At 38.0% G+C, this 20,406-nt stretch overlaps 1 pseudogene; it reads right to left on the bottom strand.

The window, feature by feature from the left end:
• Positions 1–19,359: 19,359 nt before the first annotated feature.
• LOC101548348 (small nuclear ribonucleoprotein E-like) lies at positions 19,360–20,199 on the bottom strand (annotated as a pseudogene).
• Positions 20,200–20,406: the final 207 nt, after the last annotated feature.

Below are 20,406 nucleotides of genomic sequence, written 5' to 3' on the forward strand. Positions count from 1 at the left end.
AGAAATTTATGGTTTATTAGAAAGATGAATAATAGGAACTGAAGATTTAGAATCTTTTGCTGTCATCATTTTCTTTTTTAAAATTTTTTAAAAAATTATTTATTTATTTACTTACTTAATTTTTTAAATTAGTGAATCACCATGGGGTACAGTAACAAATTTATAAACTTTCATGTTTGTATTTCACTCATGCACTGATTGGTTTACCATCCCTCTCCCAATGCCCATTCTCCTCCACCAATGTTCCCAGTATCCCTCCCACCACCCTCACCCCATCCCCCACCTCCTCACCTTGCCTCTGCGGCAGGGCATTCCCTTTTGTTCTCTCTCCTTTTGGGTGTTGTAGTTTGCAGTAGATGTAGTGAGTGGCCATTGTGTTCGGTCTATAGTCTACTTTTGGCACACATCAAAAGTATGGGTCCTCCCAAAACCCTCTACTTGGTGTTCCCTTCTCTATTTCAGCTGCCTTTTCCCCCAGCATCTAAGGCCAGTTTCCAAGCCATGGAGCAGACCTCCTCATCCTTACTACTCTTGGGTGTTACATCTCCCAATTCCTTTTACATCTTTTTCTTGTTTAATTGTTCCAAAAAGGACAATGTTGAACAATCAAAACAGTGCTAATGAGCACTGGGGAGAGAGGGCATCCTAATTTGGTCTAGATCTCAAGAGAAAGACTTTTTATTGTTTTACCATTGAGTAATGTTATTTGCTGTTGTTTTGTCTCAATGACCTTATTATGTTACGGAATATTCCTTCTATTCTGGATTTATTGAGCATTTTATCTTAAATGGATAAAATTTATCTTAAATGAATCTTGTTAAAGCCTTTTTCAGCAACTGTGGCTATAATCTTGTGATTTATTTTTTTAATATTTTTGTTGATTTAGTCTATTGAGTTAATTCATTTATTTTTGTTGAGTCATCCTTGCTTCCCTGATATAAAAATCACTTGGTCATGATGAATGATATGTTTTTAGATTCAATTTGCCAAAATTTTGTTGACGTTTTTACATCTGGCTTTGTCCATAATGTTTTTATTTGTGTTTTCTTTTATGGCTTGGAAATGATAGTAATACTTAGTAGAATGTATCTTGGAGTGTCCCACCATCTTTGTTTTGAAAAGTTTGAGCAGGGTGGATTTTTGGTTGGTAAAATAAATTCACTGATGGCTTTATAAATTCACCAATAAAGCCACCTGGTTTAGTGATAAAGTATTTAAGTTATTTTAGGTCTATATTGTTCTCTGATTACTGTTTTAATTTCTGTACTTGTGATTGGTCTGTTAATGTTTTGTTACTTTTTGATTCAGTCTTGGAAGGTTGTAGATTTTTAAAATGTGTTCATTTTAAAATTTGTTTACATGTGTGTATGCTCATAAAAGTCTCTTGATAATATGTATTTTTTGAAGTATGAGTTGTAACTTTTCCTCATTTAGTTCTGATTTTTTTGACCAGGGTTTTCATTTTGTGACTTTGCAAGGATTATATTAATTTTATCAATACATTCAGAGAACTCGCTCTTGGTTTTACCAATCTTTGGTATCTTCTTTTGGGTTTCTATTTTATTCATTTTTTTCTCTAATTTTTATTTAATTGCTGTCTCACCTTGTTCTGTCCCTCCCCACTTCATTTTGTAGTTCCTTCAGCCATAGGGATAAATTAGTTTAGACTTTACTTATTTATTGATGTGGGTCTATATAGTGATTAACTTCTTCTTAGTACTGCTTTAGCACAGTGGGTAGGGCATTTGCCTTGCACGCACCCGACCCGGGTTTGATTCCTCTGTCCCTCTAGGAGAGCCTGGCAAGCTACCGAGAGTAGCCCAAACCTCAGAGCCTGGCAAGCTACCCATGACATATTTGGTATGCCAAAAACAGTAACAACAAGTCTCACAATGGAGATGTTACTGGTGCCCACTTGGGCAAATTGATGAACAACAGGACGACAGTGCTACAGTGCTACAGTACTGCTTTTGCTTGAGTACCAAAGGATCTGATAACTCATCTCTTTTTTTTTTTGCTGCTTTTCATAAAATTTCATCTCTAGTTTCTGCTTTAGTTTATTTCATCTTTAGTTTCTTTTTATTGTCACAAGACTTATTCAGAAACATATTGTTTAGTCTCTGAAAGTTTGGGTTTTGTCTATTTTCCTTTTGTGGTTTGTTTCTAGTTTCATACCATTATTAACATAAAAGGTGCTAGTTCTGATTTCAAACTTCATGTATTCAATAATACTTCATGTCTCAGTGATCTTTGGGGATTTCCATTTGCACTTGAGAAGAATTTATTCATTTCTTTTAGGATGAAAGTTTCTGTATATATTTATTAAATCTATCTCATTGATTGCAGATGAATATTGGCAGCAGATTCTTCAGGTGTTTGGGTCTGACCTTGTCTGAACCGGGATGCTGCACGCTTCTTTACCGATCAAATGGTGTGTTGGATTTCGAGAGGGAGAACGCTGGGAATGACATATCCATCCTGCGGAATTTGGAATGTGGGCAGGTGGACATGGCTATCGAAGAGATCCAAGTAGAAGTCATGAATAACCCTTTCCATTGCCCTTCTGGAAGATGTGATAGATCTATCAGGACATCAGAGTGCAGTCATCTTGGTCTTGTAGTTGGTGAAGGACATGTGGGCATGGCGAATACTTTTCCCGGCTTCTGCAGCACCTGCCAATACTGCTGCTCTTCTTTCTTTGAGGTCTTCCTTTATTGCTTCTCTGCACAGCTTTGCAAGCTCAGATGTCAGTTTGTGATGGCCTTAGGCTGGATTCCATGGGATATCAAAAGAACGCCTGGTGGCCCACCTACAAGATGGTCAGACTTCTTTGTTAAGACCCTGAATAAACGATTTGAGGTTCTTCGTGTTCCTGGAGCAAGCAGATGCCATTGGGCTACACTAGCATGCAGCAGGCATGAATGGAGATGTTACTGGCACCTGCTGGAGCAAATTGATGAGCAACAAATGACAAGTGATACAAGAATTGATCTCATTGATTACTTCATTTAATGCCATTATTTTCTTATATGCCTTTTGTCTGAATGATTTGTCTATTGTTGCAAGTCGTGTGTGAAGACCTTCAAGTATTGTATTTCTGTCAATCTATCTCTTAGGATCTATTAATTATGAGTCTCTGGAGCAGGGCCGGTAGCTGAGCTTACCTTGTGGTGGAGGTAGAACATGAGTGGGGTTTCTGAAAGTCTACTGGCTTTGCTCCAGAGACTCGTAATTAAATCTGAAAAGAGATCAACTAGCTGCAAAAATTTCTCAGTCCCACTGATACCCAACTGTGACCTCCTGGGGCTGTCTCAGGAAGGGCCAAGTTCCCTCTCCACCACCCTGGAGCTACACTCACAACCCAACAGCTGCTGCCATGCCTATGGCCGGACTCTACCTCCTCATGACTGAGTTTCACAGAGATGCCAAGATGCCAAAAAATTTAGATACACTGTGTTTTTTTTGCTAAAATCTCAGAATCTTCTTGGAGTCTGGGTGGTGACCTTACCCCACTTTCTGATATTTCCAGAAGCCCCAGCACCCACACCCATGTTTCATCATCACCACCATGTAAGCTCACTGCCCAATTAAGTATTCTGGATTTTTCTGGAGACATTGCTTCAAACTCTACAATACTGACATCCCAGTAGCAGAACACCACATTAGATGGAAATGTACCATAGGAGCCAACGAAGCTGGACGCAAAACCAACCAAACAAACAGTAACACAGAAGGCTATAAACTAGCAAAAACATCTCAGTAAACCCTCAGGCCATGGTTCTCACAAATTTTCTTTTACTAAAGCAGTTTTGTATTATTCATTAGCCATTTTGTGGTAAGCATGGATTTTGGGCCTGCTACAGAGCGGGCTTGAGGGGTGGTTGGGACAATGTAGACAGTGGTGGAGGGAAGGTGACAGTGGTAGTGGGATTGGTTTTGAAATGTTGAATGCCTGTAACAAATGCATCGTGAATAACTCTGTAAACCATGGTGTTTAAATAAAGAAAAAAAATCTATTAATAATTGTTTTGTCTTCTTATGGTGTCGCCTTGTTGGGTGTACATAATTTGATGCTTTCTATTCATCCTTGCTGGACTGACACTTTGCTCACTACACAACATGTATTTTTATCATTTATTACCTTTTTTAGTTGAAAGTATTTGATCATATATGAGAGAAGCAGCTCTTGCCCTTCTCTCTACATCATTGCCTTGGAACACCATGCTCCAGCCTTTCACTGTGAGAGTATGCTCGCTTTTATTGCTGATGTGAAATTCTTATATGCATATTATAGATATACCTTTAGTATCAGCCACTCACTCTATGTCTTTTGACTTGTGAGTTCAAATAATTCATATTGAGGATGATGATTATTAATATATGGGACTTAATTATTGGCAGTCTATATTTTGTTTTAATTAAAAACATTTTTTTACATTCCTTCCCATCTGTTTCTGTTTTTTCATACAGATATATTAACCTTGAGTGATTCTCTCAAATTCTTTATTCTATTTTATAAATATCCCTGTCTAGGTTTTTTGGTCCATGATTACCATGGGGATTTTATCATATTTTCTTTGTCTAAAAAGTTCTTTCTGTGTCTGTTGGCATTTATTTTTCACTATTTGACTATATTGGTTTGACAACTTTTTCTTGTCCATATCACTGTTGTTTTTGTTTCTGGTACTAAAGAATTATATAACTATACAACTCTTGATCTTGAGTTTTATGATTTTTTCTCTCTTTGTTGTAGAAAGAATCCTTTCAACAATTTTTTTTTCTAAGAGAGCCCTGGTGGTAATAAAGTCTGTTAGCATTTTTGTGTGTGAGCTGTATAAGCTTTACTTTCTACATCGTATTTGAATGATATTTTTGCCTGATTAAGTATTTTGGCTAAAATCTGAATATTAGTAATGTGAGTATATTTTTGCATTCTATTTCCTGTAGGGTTCTGTTGAGAAGTATGATGAAAGTTTTATAGAAATCTTTGTATTTTAATTTTTCTTAAGCTATTTCTTTCCTCTGGTTTTAGATTGTCACAGCTCTTATTTCTTTGAATGTGATCTCTGTTATGCTCCCTCTTTTCCTTTTAGCACTTCCATAACTCTGAAATTTGCACTTCTAATGAAGTCTAATGTTTTTCATAGAATTTATTCATATTTATAAGTCTTATTTCTTTATCCTTTTCTATTTGAGACATTGATGTGATTTCATCTTTAATTTGATGTGTTTTCCTCTATAAGACTGAGTGAATTTGTTATGCTTTCCATGTTAAATTGAATCTTTCAAAATTAATTTTATTTATTTATTCTAGTTATTTTTACATAGGCACATGGTTGCAATAGTTTCATTATTATTGTCTTATACTTGCAATGACCAAAGTGTCCCAAGATTTCTTCAGTCCCCAAACCTTCATCTCCAATACAGATGCAGACACTTTGGAGCCTTAACTCACTGTTCTGTTGACACTCTCTTAGGAATTGTTTATACTGAGGGTTGTCTATTCCCTTACTTAGTTTCTTTCTACTCCACATATTAGCAAGATGTGGTTGTCCTTTTCCTTTCTGACTCACTTCATTTAACACGATATCCTCCAAGTCTAATTTGCAGCCAGCTGCAAAATTTCATTTTTCCTCATAGCTGTACACACACACACACACACACACACACACCATAGTCTCTTAGATTAAGTTTTATTCAATGTGCAGTTACTACTCAGCATCTCTGCTTGGACTTTTAAAATATCTTTAATCCCTTTGTTAAGTTCTCCCTGTGCTCTTGTAGCTTGATTTTTGGTACATTGAAATTGCTTCTCTATGTTTAGCTGAGATTCTTCAAGTTTTATGTTATGCTAATGGATATTTCCATTCTGTTACCTCCATTTGTTAAATATATTTTTTTAATTTATTCTTTTATTGAATCACCATGTGGAAAGTTACAAAGCTTTCAGGTTTAAGTCTCAGTTATACAATGCTTGAACACCCATCCCATTTGTTAAATATTTATGTTAATAGTTCTTTCCATTCTGTCTGTTACGTCCTTCAGTTCTGTCTTAAGTTTGCCCTGAGACTTGTCTTTTCTTTGTGAAATTCCATATTATTTTTACCGTGGTTACCTGCATAATTCTTCTGCTTATGCATCTGGAATAGCTTCTTTTGTTTCCCTTAGGGCGGGGCTTTAACTTTCATGTTGGAATTTTCTTGTTTCTGGGCTATGCAGAGGAGGGGAGAGGCTATCAAGAGACTGAAAACTTAATTTGATTGATCGAAGTGGGAATTGGGAGAAAACAACCCAAAGGGAGTGTTCTATACTGCTGCTTTGCTTCATATGGGTGTTGCCAATCTCCCAGTTCCTATTTCTGTCCAACAGTTTCCGTGTCTGTCTGCAGTTAAATGCTGCACCGTTTCCAGATGGAGTAGAGGGGACTCAGCATCTTGACAGATTAAACTGCCGCTAACTGCAAATACTACTATGTCCCTGCCCAGAGCTCACGGTGCCAGCAGCACAGTTTGTCACCTCTGACTGAAAGTTGGACACTTATTTTTACATTCTTGGCCCTATTCCTGTCAGGTCAGGTCTGCCCATAGTAGTGGTGGCTGGTATGTACTGCACTGTCTCAGATCACGCCATTGATTATCCTTCCCCCTGATTCTCTTCCAGCTCTCCATTATGTGCCTTCAAATAACTTGATACATGTGTCTATCAGGGAGTGTAGGATGTGACTGGGTAAGGCTATTCATTCCTGTGATATGTAGTTGAGTTATGGTTGTACTTTTGCAGAGTGAGTCCCTTGCCAGCCTATTTTCTTCCATTTCCCTGGAAGTCCACCAGAATATATTTATGTAAAAAATAACATAATTGTGGCTAAGAATTACATTTATTTGTATACAATTATGTCTGTAAATATTTATTGCTTTGTCATTGGCATTGCAATTTTTAGAGTAAGGGGAGTAGGTATAGGCAGGAGAAACAGCAGAAAGGAGCATATTATAATTCATCAAGTGAAATGATTGATTCCTTATTTGATATAATAAATAAGAATAAATCACATAGCACTGTAGCACTGTCACCCCATTGTTCATCGATTTGCTCCAGCGGGCATCAGTAACGTCTCCATTATGAGACTTGATGTTACTGTTTTTGGCATATCCAATACGCCATGGGTAGCTTGCCAGGCTCTGCCGTGTCATTGTGATACTCTTAATAGATTGCCAGGCTCTCTGAGAGGGATGGAGGAATCGAACCCTGGTCGACTGTGTGCAAGGCAAACACCCTACCCGCTATGTGAATTAATTCATGTTGAATTTCACATAAAATAGAACTTATAAATATTATAACAGATTCAGGTTATAATATATCATAATATTATACCAGGTTGCTAATGTTTATGATAATTCATGTGGAGAAACACAGAGCTTGGAACTAGAGAGTGACTGAGTTTTAAGGTTTCAAATTAAATGGTACCACTTAGCCAATACTGTAAACTTGGTAATATTACATACTCTGGCCCTCAGTTTTCTACTTTGAAAATTCAAGGGAAATTGAGTTACATTATCTTAGATGCTCGTGAGAATGAAATAAAATGTTACCTGACTAGGGACATGTGATATTAAAAAATCAATACTTGAAGAATGCTATTTCCCTCACAATTTCCTCATTATCCATTCTCCCCCAATTCACATGTTAAGCTCTAACTTCTATTGAGATAATATTTGGAGGTGGGTCCTTGGGAGATACTTAAATTTAGATAATGTCAAGGTGATGAGGTCCCCTGATGGGATCAAAGTGCCTTGAAAGAAGAGATAGCAGATCTTTCTCACTAACCTAAAGACACAGTAAGGTGACCATTTGAAGGTCAGAAAGTGTCCTCACTAGGAATCAAATCAGGCAGTATTTGGAAATTGGTCTTTCAGCCTCTAAAGCTGTAAGAAATATGTTTTCTTTTAAATCACCCTGTCTTTGTTTCTTTGTGATAGCAGTGCAGATTGTTCTATTTGTACAACTCACAAACCTGAGTAGGTAATACTTACTTGATTACTATTTAATTTCTAATTATTAATCAATTAACTTTTGGAACCTCTCAAGTAGTATTTAAGGAGCCCCAAGTCACTTCCTGTGATACATAGTCAACCGCTGGGAAGGGTCAATGGATAGGCTCTCTGGGTCATAAGGAAGATAGTTCCTAGTTGTTTTGTTTTGTTTTTAAGAGGTGTCCGTATTGTTTTCCAAAAATGGTTGGCCAGTTAAAGTTCCCACTAGCAATCAATGAGGGTTCCCTTTCTCTCACACCCATAGCAACACTGGTTGCTTTGTTCTTTGTGATGTGGAGCTATCCCAATCAATTTTGGTATTAAGTTTTTAGTTTTGTGTGAGGGCTTCAGGGAGGCTTTCATTGCCATTGGCTCTACATCTCCTCTGACTGTAATTTAGGGCTCTATAATTTCTTACTCCTTTGGTTAGCTTCTGTAAGGTTTTGTGAGAATAGAAGATTGGAGCTAGGATTAACTTAAAATGAGCACAATGTGGTGAGAGGCAGTGAAGCCATGGCAGAGCGAGTTCCATGCGAGTCCAACGTGTATTCCCATGAGATGAAGGAAGGATAGATTGTGCTGCCACTAACTCCTGGTAATCTCAAAAGATAATTTTAAAATTTATTTATTTATTTAAAAACTTAAACTTTGCAGACCTTTCTCCCCCGCTTTGTGAAGTAAAATTTTGCACGAAGGTGACTGTGGTCTGATCCCGTTTGGAATTTTGGGACAACAGCGACATTGGTCAGGCAGAACCTTCAATTGAATATGATGTAGTCAATTTCATTGTGGAACTGTCCACCGGGAGATTCCCATGTCCAACGTTTAGATTCAGCCTTCTGGAACTGTCAGTTACAATGGATGGTCTTGGTCAACATGATGAACTCAGACAGTCTCTCACCCTGTTTCTTCCATTCTAGGCCATGAGTCCCAATGTAGAGTTCTTCGGGCGACCTTCTCGGTCCTATCTTGGCATTAAAATCACTGACAATGATCTTGTAGAAGGTGCGGTCTTCTTTATAGAACTTCTCCAGCTCCATGTAGAACTTGTCAATTTCTTCATCGTAGTGGGATGTTGGTGCGTAGATGACGAAGATGGAAACTGCCAGCAGTGAACCACATCTATTCAAGCGTAATTGTCTGATTCGAAACTTAATTGTCTGATTAAGTTTACAAAGAGAACTCCCAGAATGACCACCAACTGGGAGCTCTTTGGCATTATTGCAACAATGTGGGAAGATGTCATTGTTGACAACATTGATGAGGAATATGATAGATTGGTTCAGCACCTCCATGACTGCTCGAAGACTGCCGAGGGTGGGAAAGCCACAAACAGATGCCTGTCTTCGGAAACTCTCCAGCTCATTTGCCAACGTGGTTTGGCATGAGCCTCAGGCAACCACAAGCTAACATCTGAGCTTGCAAAGTTGTGCAGAGAAGTGATAAAGGAAGACCTCAAAGAGAGAAGAGCAGCAGTGTTGGCCAATGCGACAGAAGCCAGGAAAAGTATTCACAATGCTCACCTGTCCTTCACCAACTACAAGACCAAGATGACTGCCCTCTAACGTCTGATGGATCTATCACATCTTCCAGAAGGGCAATGGAGAGGATTATTCACGACTTCTACTTGGATCTCTTTGACAGCCACATCCACCTGCCCACATACCAAATTCTGAAGAATGGATATGTCGTTCCCAACGTCCTTCCTTCCGAAATTTGACACGCCATTTTGTCGGTAAAGAAGCATAAGGCACCCGGTCCAGACAAGGTTAGACCTGAACACCTAAAGAATCTGCCACCAGTACTTGTCAATATACTGGCTTGGCTCTTCACATGCTATGTGTCTGAATGCAAGGTTCTGTCCCAATGGAAAATCAGCAAGACTGTTCTGTTGTACAAGAAGGGAGACATCCATGACATTGGTAACTATTGCCCAATCTGCCTGTTGTCCATTGTTCACTTGAGTCATCCTGAATAGAATAGGCAGAACACTAGATGAAGGACAAACATGCGAGCAAGCCAGGTTCCGAAAAGGATTCAGCACTACTGACCATATCCACATAATGACCAAGCTCATTGAAGTTTTGCAAGAGTTCAAGATGCGGTTCTGTCTAATGTTCATTGATTTAAAGGCCTTGGATTCTTTTGAGACTGAAGCAGTCATCAAAGCACTAGCCAAACAGGGCGTTCAAACTCAGTACATCAAGATTCTCTGTGAGCTGTATTATGGATTCACCACTAGGATCTCACCATTCTACAAGGAAGTGATCACTGACCTAAAGAGAGGAGCTTGGCTGGGTGGTACTATTTCACCAAAACTCTTCAGTGCCAACCTTGAGAACATCATGCGGTGGCTGGAATGGGAAGGAATGGGAGTGAAGATAGATGATTGGCAACTACACCACCTTTGCTTCGCTGATCACATTGTTCTCATAACGCCAAACATTAGACAAGTGGCACAAATGCTGTCCGACTTCAACCTGAATGTGGAAAGGTCAGACTGCAGCTGAATCTCACCAAAACATTGTTCATGAAAAATGAACTAGTCCTTGATGTTCCATTTGCTCTCAATGGAACAAACATCTCTGAATGTAGCAGCTATGTGTACCTCGGTCAAGAACTCAACATAAGGAACGATTTGGTGCCAGAAATGCACAGGAGGAAGAGAGCAGCGTGGAACGCCTTCAAGAGTGTCGAAGAAGTGGTTAAGAGGATGAAAAAACTGCAGCTCCAGGCACATCTTTTCGACTCCACCATTCTTCCTGCACTAACATATGCCTTAGAGACCTGGGCCCTACGAAAACAGGATGAGAATGCTATTTGGGTATCTCAAAGAGGAATCGAAAGAGCTATGCTTGGAGTATCACATTTCACTCATGTGAGAGAAGGAATCCGGAGTTCCGACCTTTGTCAACAGTCAAGAATCAGGGTTGTTGTCTAGTTTGTCAAGGCATCGAAAATCAGATGGGCCTGACATGTAATGCGATTCAGAGACAACCGCTGGACTAGAGCTGTTGCCGACTGGATTCCACGGGACATCAAAAGACTGTGTGGCTGCCCACCTGCAAGATGGTCAGACTTCTTCGTCAAAACCCATTTGAACAAATGGTTTGAGGCCCTTCGTGTTCCTGGAGCGAGCAGATACCATTGGGCTACACTAGCACGTGACAGGGACGAATGGAGATGTTACTGGCTCCCGCTTGAGCAAATCGAAGATCAACGGGATGACAAGTGATATAAGTGATTTATTTATTTATTGGGGAGCGGATATGGCAGTAGTGACTTAGAATTTTCAATTTACAGGTCTTTCACATCTTTTATAGGTATCCTATGGTTTTGAACACAATTTAAATGGAATATAATTTTTAATTTTTTCTATTATGGTTTATTATTTGCATATAGAAATGCAACATGTTTTTGTGTTTTGATTTGTAGTCTGCTTCTTTGCTGTATGATTTATTTTTTTCTGAAGTATTTTAATAGGATCTTGAGGCTATTTGTATATATTATTATATCATCTGCAAATAGTGATAGTTTAATTTTTTTCCAGTTTGGATTCCTTTGATTTATTTTTCTTGCCTTCTTGGTGTGCTATTGCTATGAATTCTCCCTTAGTATTACTTTTGCTGTGAACCATAGGTTCTGGTACTTTGTATATTCATTCTTTTTGAGAGAGAACTTAATTTCTTTTTATTGTATGTTTGTTTTGGGGGCCATAGTTAGCTGTGCTCATGTCTTACTCCTGGCTCTATGCTCAGGAATCACTCTTGATGGTGACCAGGGAAACATGGGATGCCAGGGGCCTGGGTCAGCCGTGTGCAAAACAAGTCTTTCTCTTGACACTATATTATCTCTCTGGGCCCACGAATATTTTTATTTATTTGATTTTTCTCTGTGTTGCAATAAGTTATAAATGACATGCTGCTCAGTTTCCACATGTTTACATTCCCTATTACCATTTTCCTTTTATGGTAAAATTCTATCTTAATGGCATTGTGGTCTGAGAAGATACTTGATATGACTTCTATGGTCTATCCTGTATAAGGTTCCATGTACACTGGAGAAGAATGTGTATTTGGCTTTTTTTTTTAGGGTGTAAGATGCTACACTTGATTATTAATTCCAGCTTCTTTTAATTCATAAGTTAGGGTATTGCTTTGTTACTGATGCTTTATTTGGCTGATTTGTCTAATTACAGTAGTGGGGTGTTGAAGTCTTCCATACTTATTGTACTGCCATCAGTGAAGCTCCTCAGGTCTGTTAGCGATTTCCTTGTAAGCTTTGTTGCCCCTTCATCTGGTGCATATTCGTTGATAAGAGTTAAATCTTCTTGATCTATTCATCTCTTAACCAGCATGTAATGTCCACTCCTGTCTCAATTAATTTCTTTAGCTTGAATGCAATTTGGTCTGAAACAAGTATGGCTGTCCATGACTTTCTTCAATCCACTATTATCTTGTATGATTTTGCCCCCACCCCACACTCCCCTTGCCATACCTTCACTCTGAGCCTGTGTTTATCATATAAGTTTAGGAGCATTAGGAGAAATTTGGAAATTACTTGCTGACCTATCCAGGCAATCTGTAGATTTAAATTGGAAAGTTAAGTCAGTTGGTATTTAACTTGTTACATTAAGATTATTATAAAGGAATTTGTTGTGATTTTTCATGGATTTATTTTTTTAAACATCCTATATGTTTATACATACATATATATTATAGGAGGCCATTCTAAGTTCCTTATAGAGCTGGTTTGGATAGAAAAATAGCTTTCAGTCTGGTATGTCTGTGAATGATTTATACTTCACTCAAATATGAATGAAAGCTTTTCAAGGTAGAGAACTCTTGGTTGAAGTCTTTTTATTCAGTACTTTGAATACATCATTCCATTTCCTTCTTACTTGAAGAGTTTCATTTGAGAAATCTAGTGTGAATTTTACGTTATTTTCTTCTTAATTTTCTTATTGATTGAAGTTTTGCTTCTTTTTTCCCACTTTAAGTAGTATATTTCTCTCTTTGGTTCTTGCCATTCTGATCACAATTTCTTGATGTTCTTCTGTGTAAGTCTATTTTGTTTGACATTCTTTAGATCTCCTGTATCAGTATGCAAATATTCTTTTTCAAACTGGGGAAATTCTCAACTATTGTCATCAGCCATTCTTCTTTTGTCCCTCTTGCCTATTTTAAAAAAGGAATTATTATAATTCAGAAGTTACTCCTATTGCCATTGACTTTCAAATATATTAAAATTTTCTACATTAAAAAACCTCTTTTCTATTAATTCTTCTTTGTTAATTTCATTGACCTTATACTCAAAGCCATTGATTTTATTTTTGGCTTCTTCCATTTTGTTATTAATACTTGCTACTGTGTTCTTAAACTCATTTCTGTTTGAGTTAAGTCTTTAATTTTTTCCACAAATATTTCTTCAAGTTTACTGACTTTCCCTTGCAGTGTTTCCCTAAGTTCAATGAACACTGAGAGGATACTTCTTAGAAGCCATTTTGGGGAATGTTGTAAGTTCTGGTCTACTTGAGGACTTACCTGGGCTCTGTCTCCATTTGTTGAAATATCTGAATTCTTCATGAGTGCTAAGGGTGGAGCTCCAAGTTCCTGGTAGTTTGAGCAGTGGTCAACTGTTTCTGCTCAGAAAATAGGTCTAGTGATAATGACTACTGGCTTTTGGCAGCAGCTACTGCCTTGTGCTGGTAGAGCTAGGTCCTCAGCTCTAACTAGGTAGCAGTTGGGAGCCTGCCAGGATGTGGGTTCACATCAAGGGAGATAATATCAAGGGGACAGAATGTAGATCTGAAAACAGAAGAGTGTGTGGTAGCAAGAGACCCCTCTGACCAGACATCAAAGGCAGTGGGACATGAAACTCCAGATAGCCTAAGCACTTGGAAGGTGAAGTGCAGGGAGCATCCATTGGGGCAGGCAAGCAAGAAGGCGGGAGCTTGGGTGCTAATATGTTCATCTCTTCAGTCAGTGCTTTAGAAATGGCATCTCAAAATGATGTCATCACTGAACTGACACCAAAACGCTAGTTAGAAATGTTCCTTACACAAGACACAATAATTTATTTTTATCAAAATATTATCATGTATTGTTTGATTTTTGTACCTGAGGAAAACATATCTTTTATTACATTTGATTTCTTGAAATTACCCGGTTTTTTAAAAAATACTTTATTTCTTTCTATGAATCAAAGAACTCTCTAACTCACCAAATTTGTCTTCGTCAGCACTTCCAGGGAGAGAAAGAACAGCTGTGGGGTGAAAAAGTAAACCTCTAATCTCCCTTTTGAAGCCAATAATATATTCTAAAATACAAGAAAATATATTAAAAAAAACCTTTTTATTTGTCAGCTTAAAATTTCAAGAGGCAATTAGAGAAGCAGAGTGTATTTATTTGGCATCAATGAATCTTAATCCAGTGGACACAGATTTAGAAAATATAAACTGTGCTTTAAGGAAGGACAAACTCAGTGTTTTATAATGGGAAATGAAAAGGAAGATGATGAAAGTGGTTAAAGAAAAGTTTATTAATGTTTAAAAGGTTTTATTTATTTTTGAGTATATGTATTGGTTAGTCAAAAAATCCATAACCATTGGTTCTGTGATCTGACTGACTTTTTAAATAATTGTTTGCCTGGCAACTTCCTAAAACAGTCTTGTTTCAAGCCTCGTGCAAAGGGTGTTGTCCTTTGCACTATACAATTTTATAGTAATTACTTAGTAATAGCTCCAAGGTGCCATTAAAAAAATGGCTCCAGAAATGTTAGCTTTTCACATTTTAGATATAGCACACATTTTATCTTAATAAAGCTTATTAAATTCCAAGATAATTTTTGATAAAATTTTGAAAGTTAAAAAGATTTGTAAATATTGAAAAAATAAACAACATAATTATATTTGTTTCTTCTTGTTCTTTCAAAAAGATATGACAAATGTTTGGAGATTTTAAGATAAGAATTTATTGGACAGTGAGGAGATGTTTATCATAGACAGTGAGGATAGAAAAATCTCAATAGAAGTCATAATAACAAAACAAACAAATTTTACTTGTTTGTATTCTAAACCTACAGCCTTAAAAATTCTGAAAATCTTAAGTACACATGAATCCACTAGCCATCAGAACAATAGCATCACCATATACCATACAGCTCCAAAGAAGCATTTCTAGATTGTTTCATTGTCATCCCATTGCTCATTGACTTGCTTGAGTGGGAACCAGTAACGTCTCCTTTGTGAGACTTGTTGTTACTGTTTTTGGCATATCTAATACGCCATGGGTAGCTTGCCAGGCTCTGCTGTGCGGGCGAGATACTCTCTGTAGCTTGCCAGGCTCTCTGAGAGGGGAGTGAAATCGAACCTGGGTCGGCTGTGTGCAAGGCAAATGCCCTACCCGCTGTGCTATGGCTCTATCCCCATTTATAGACATTGTGAGAAAAAGAGTAAAAGGGGGCATAGCATTCTAATGATATGATTAAAATAATTTTGACATCATAGGTCCTCTCAAAGGATTGCTTGTTATTGAGAACTGCTGAATAAAAGGGCAGTTAAGAAAGATCAGAGGAAAGAAAGGAAAAATTGGTTTTAGTAGCATTCTTTTGATTATTAAGGGATCAGGATAAAAGAGACTTGAAGTTTCAACATTTTGGTGCCTGACTTATTTGAGTAGGTAAGTAAGGTTGAATTTGTAGACGGAGGCTTTCATCAGGATGGTTTATTAGAATCTATCTTGTTTTGTAAATCTAAGTTGACTCAGTATAGAAAGAAGGTTGGTGACCTGGGTCCAAAGTGTTTTGATGTTAATGTGGTAACTTTCAAGAGTCATCTATGGATGGAGCTGCTTGTCAGTGGAACCAACCATGTGATTAGAGGTCTGGTAGTTTAGTTCTACTCCCATTCCTACTTCCAGTGATGAGTGAAGGCTGTCAGTTGAATTTACTCCCTCAGGGCCAATGATTTAATCAGTCATGCTTAGATGTTATGGACATCCATAAGGTCCTGGGTTGGGAGACATTCTTCCTTAGTAACCACATAGAGATCGAAGCCAAATGGTACACTTGAAGTAGACATATCTATATTCTTGACCCAGGCATAGACTATGCAGTTCTTCCATCTGGTTGTTGCTGAACTATAATAGATTTAAAATCTAATAAATGTTTCTCTGAGTTCTGTAAGCTACCATTGAAAGGAAAATTAACTCTGTGGAAGACGTTATTTGAGCCTCAATGTTGAAAGGTCAGAGGCCCTGGTTCAAACTTGGACTTGAGATTTGTTCTTAATTGCAGCGGAAGCAGATGTCTTCTCAAACTGAGAATTTAACCTGTGAAATCTGACATTCTCCATGAAGATAATATCAGAAATGTAGGACACTTAATTGATGTCACAGAGTTGCTTGGTAACTGTGGGAAACCAACCACCTTCTCATGTAATATATGCTGTAATTGGGTGTTGGAATTAAAATTGTAATTGTAGGTTTAAATCTTTTCTCTGAGATTTATTCATGAATGCCTTATTGTATTTCACTGGTGAGATTTCATTTGTTGCTTAAAATGCAATTTCAGTGTTATCTACCTTGCTAAATCCCACAGACTTCTGAAAGAAAGTTAATTGTTCTTTATTTGGTGCACATGCAGTCTCTTATTTATGGTACTAGATGGGACCTGACCAGTTCCAACCCCCCCATTCTAATATTTATTAATAATAAGCCCCTAATTACTTGTAAATACTAAATTTTAAGTTAGCTAAAATACAATGAAATAAACTATTTTATCAGTTGCATTCATGATCTTTGAGCTTTGGCTAGCAGCTACCAGTTTGAATAGTCATTTGAGCCTCACCTATTCATTAAAGCTTGTGAGAACTCCATACTACCAGCTCTGAATCAATCTCACCTCTGAGTAGTTGTATTAACTTTTTATCATTAAACAACCTTGTAACTAATGTGGGTGGAGTTGCTGCCAAGTGCTCTGAAAACTGCCAGAGGCGTTGGAAGATAACATGTAGGTCCTCAATAATATATATTGTCCTCAAATAGCTTAGAACTTAGGCCAAAAAAATAATGTGTTTTAAAATACTTCCACCCTTCAACAAGTGGTTCTGGGAAAACTAGACACCTGTTTGCAAACAAACAAACAAACCAAAACAAACAAACAAACCTCTGACCTCTGTCTAATGCCAGGCACAAAAGTCAGATCAAAGTGGATTAAAGACCTCAATATCAGACCTTAATCCATCAGGTACATGGAGGAAAATGTAGGCAGACCCCTCCATGACATTGAAGCTAAAGACATCTTTAAGGATGAAACACCACTGCCCACGCAAGTGAAAACAAGCATAAACAAATGGGACTACATTAAACTAAGAAGCTTCAGCACCTCAAAAGAAACAGTGACCAAAATACAGAGAAAGGCCACTGAATGGTAAAAAATATTTACCCAATACCTATCAGATAAGGGACTAATATACGGCATATATAAAATATTAGAACTGTACAAGAAAAAACCCTCCAACCCCATCAAAAAATGGCAAGAAGAAATGAACAGAAACTCCCTCCCCCAAATAAAAGAAATACAAATGGCCAAAAGGCACATGAGAAAAATGCTTTACATCCCTAATCATCAGGGAGCTGCAAATCAAAACAATGAGATATCATTTTACACCAGGGAGATTGGCACACATCAAAAAGAACAAGAACAACCAGTGCTGGCACATATGTCGGGAGAAAAGGGCTCTCATTGTTGGTGTGAATACCGACTGGTCCAGCCTTTCTGGAAAGCAATAGGGAATTTCTCAAAAAGCTAGAAATTGAGCTTCCATATGACCAGGTAATACCACTTCTGGGAATATATCCAGGGGGTACCAAAAAAGCACAGTAGAAATGACACCTGCACCTGTATGTTCATTGCAGCACTGTTCATAATTGCCAGAATATGGAAACAACCCACGCGCCCGAGAACACATGACTGGCTAAAAAAAACCTAGGTATATCTACACAATGGATTATGATGCAGCTGTTAGGAAAGACGTAGTCATGAAATTTGATTATAAGTGGATGGACATAGAGAGTACCATGCTAAGTGAAATGAGTCAGAAAGAGAGGGACAGATATAGAATGACTACACTCATTTGTGGAAATAAAATAACAATATGAGACTAATACACAAGGACAGAAGAGACAAGGGCCAGGAAGATTGCGTCATGGTTGGAAGCCTGCTTTATGAGTTGGGGGAGAACACAGCTGGGATTGAGAAGGGATCACTAAGTCAGTAATGGGCTGGAGGGATCGCCCGGGATGGGAGGTGTGTGCTTAAGATAGATAAAGGACTGTATTGCAAACCATAATGCCCAAAAATCAAGAGAAAGAGAGAGAGAGAGAGAGAGAGAGAGAGAGAGAGAGAGAGAGAGAGAGAGAGAGAGAGAGAGAGAGAGAGAGAGAGAGAGGGAGAGAGAGAGAGAATAAGAAGGAGATTGTCTGCCATAGAAGCAGGGGTTGGGGTGGGGTGTGGGTGTGGGTGGGATACTGGGGACATTGGTGTTGGAAAATGTACACTGGTGGATGGATGGGTGTTTGATCTTTGCATTACTAAAACTCAATCACGAAAGCTTTGTGACTGTATCTCACGGTGATTCAATAAAAAAATACTGCCGGTAGAGTGTGAATTAAATATCAAATGAGTGTTATAGACATTAAGTACTAGATAAGTTCAGAGGAAGGAGTAATACAGCTGTTGTGATTAATCAGCATTAGAATACTCAGGTGGATGAAAGCTTGCTATGTTTACTGAAACCTTTCTTGCTTACTTAACAATTTCAAGAGTAAGGAAACTGACTCCAGTGAAAAAGTCTCAGTTTGTCTTCTTTTCTAGAAAACAGTTAGCAAAAAGGTTTTGGTAATTCAATGATAACCAGCTTGATACAACTGTTAGAGCTAGTCCTAGTTGCATTTTTTTTCCCAATAGCTTCTTGGATTGAATTATATCTTTTGCAAAGCTGCAAAAAATTTCTTTACCCAAAACTATCATCCTGATGTCAAATTCTTGTACCTTTAAAAGGTTTTTTCAATTGTGAATTTGGGGAAATTCTGGAATAACTTCACACATGACTAATTTAACCAGCAGTTACCATTCAGCATGATATTTAGGATCTATCACTTTTCTTTTATTTATTTATTTATTGAATAGAAACATTCTCCCAGCACTTATTGTTATTGGATATTAATATAACAGTGATCCAAACAACAAGAACAAATGTTTTATAATTACCTTCCCCAAAGAAACACCTAAAAATCAAACTGTAGCACCTTCTCAACGATTTCTCCCTTCAGCCATGGTTTCTAGTTGGAGACACATGGAGCAGAGTTATATTATCTCCTTTTAGCATGATCCGACCTGGTTGTTTTCTTGACTTTGTTTTTGAGTGAATCTCTTCTGCATCATCTAACACAAGCTTTACATACTCATCAAAGCCAGTGATGTGTGAGGAACTGGCCCAGGACAGACCACAGGAATCTATTTAGCTTTCTTAAGACTCTTTTCACAGGAGCCCTCATTATAGAATAACTTGTCTATCTGTCCCTGAGCAAGGAATTTGGATACAGGCACCCTGGGTCGCAAGAAGGGTGGTGGTCAGACCAGATAACCAGACCCATATCACACAACCCATATCACAAGACCCAGGACTGCCCCCAGAACCAGGACATTCCTGAATATTGGCGCGAATACTGATCTCTAAAACCATAGGCTAAGGAGTGATGTCCTTTTAAATGGATTGGTTAAGAAAGTTTGTAATATTACAACTCTATTGGCTACGAAATGCGCGGGCTCTGCTGTAACGGCCGGGGAAGGCCTATATAAGATCTCCTTTGAAGAAGCTCGGGGTTTTTTGCCCAACCTGCTGGACCTGTGTGTCCGCGTAGGCGGCTGGACCCTGGCTAGCCAGTCTTCAATAAACCCTGCTTGCTGTTTGCAGTCTCTGGAGTCTCTTTGTCGTTATAGGGAGATCTCGATCCGCGCCCTAACAGATGCAGCCCTCTCTCCTCATATTCACTTGCTCCTAAAGCCACACCCGAATCCGAGATCTATTTTGCAAGTATCTGAGGATGAGGTTGATGGACTGCACCATCACTTTCTGCACTTTCTGGCCTTGGCCACGGTATGCCATGATGAGAGTTCACAAAGCTATCAGTTTTCTTTTAAATTAAATAATCCTTTATTTAGCTTACCTTTGGATACAGATTATATCGTTTCCAATATAATTATGTTAAAATCAGAGACTTCTAACAGAAACACCTAAAATAAGGGCTGTACTCTTAAATAGCAAAAAGGAGACATCATATATAAGATTAGTGACTTTGGTATAGAAATTCAC

This window comes from Sorex araneus, chromosome 7 (assembly GCF_027595985.1).
Source record: "Sorex araneus isolate mSorAra2 chromosome 7, mSorAra2.pri, whole genome shotgun sequence".
NCBI lineage: Eukaryota > Metazoa > Chordata > Mammalia > Eulipotyphla > Soricidae > Sorex > Sorex araneus.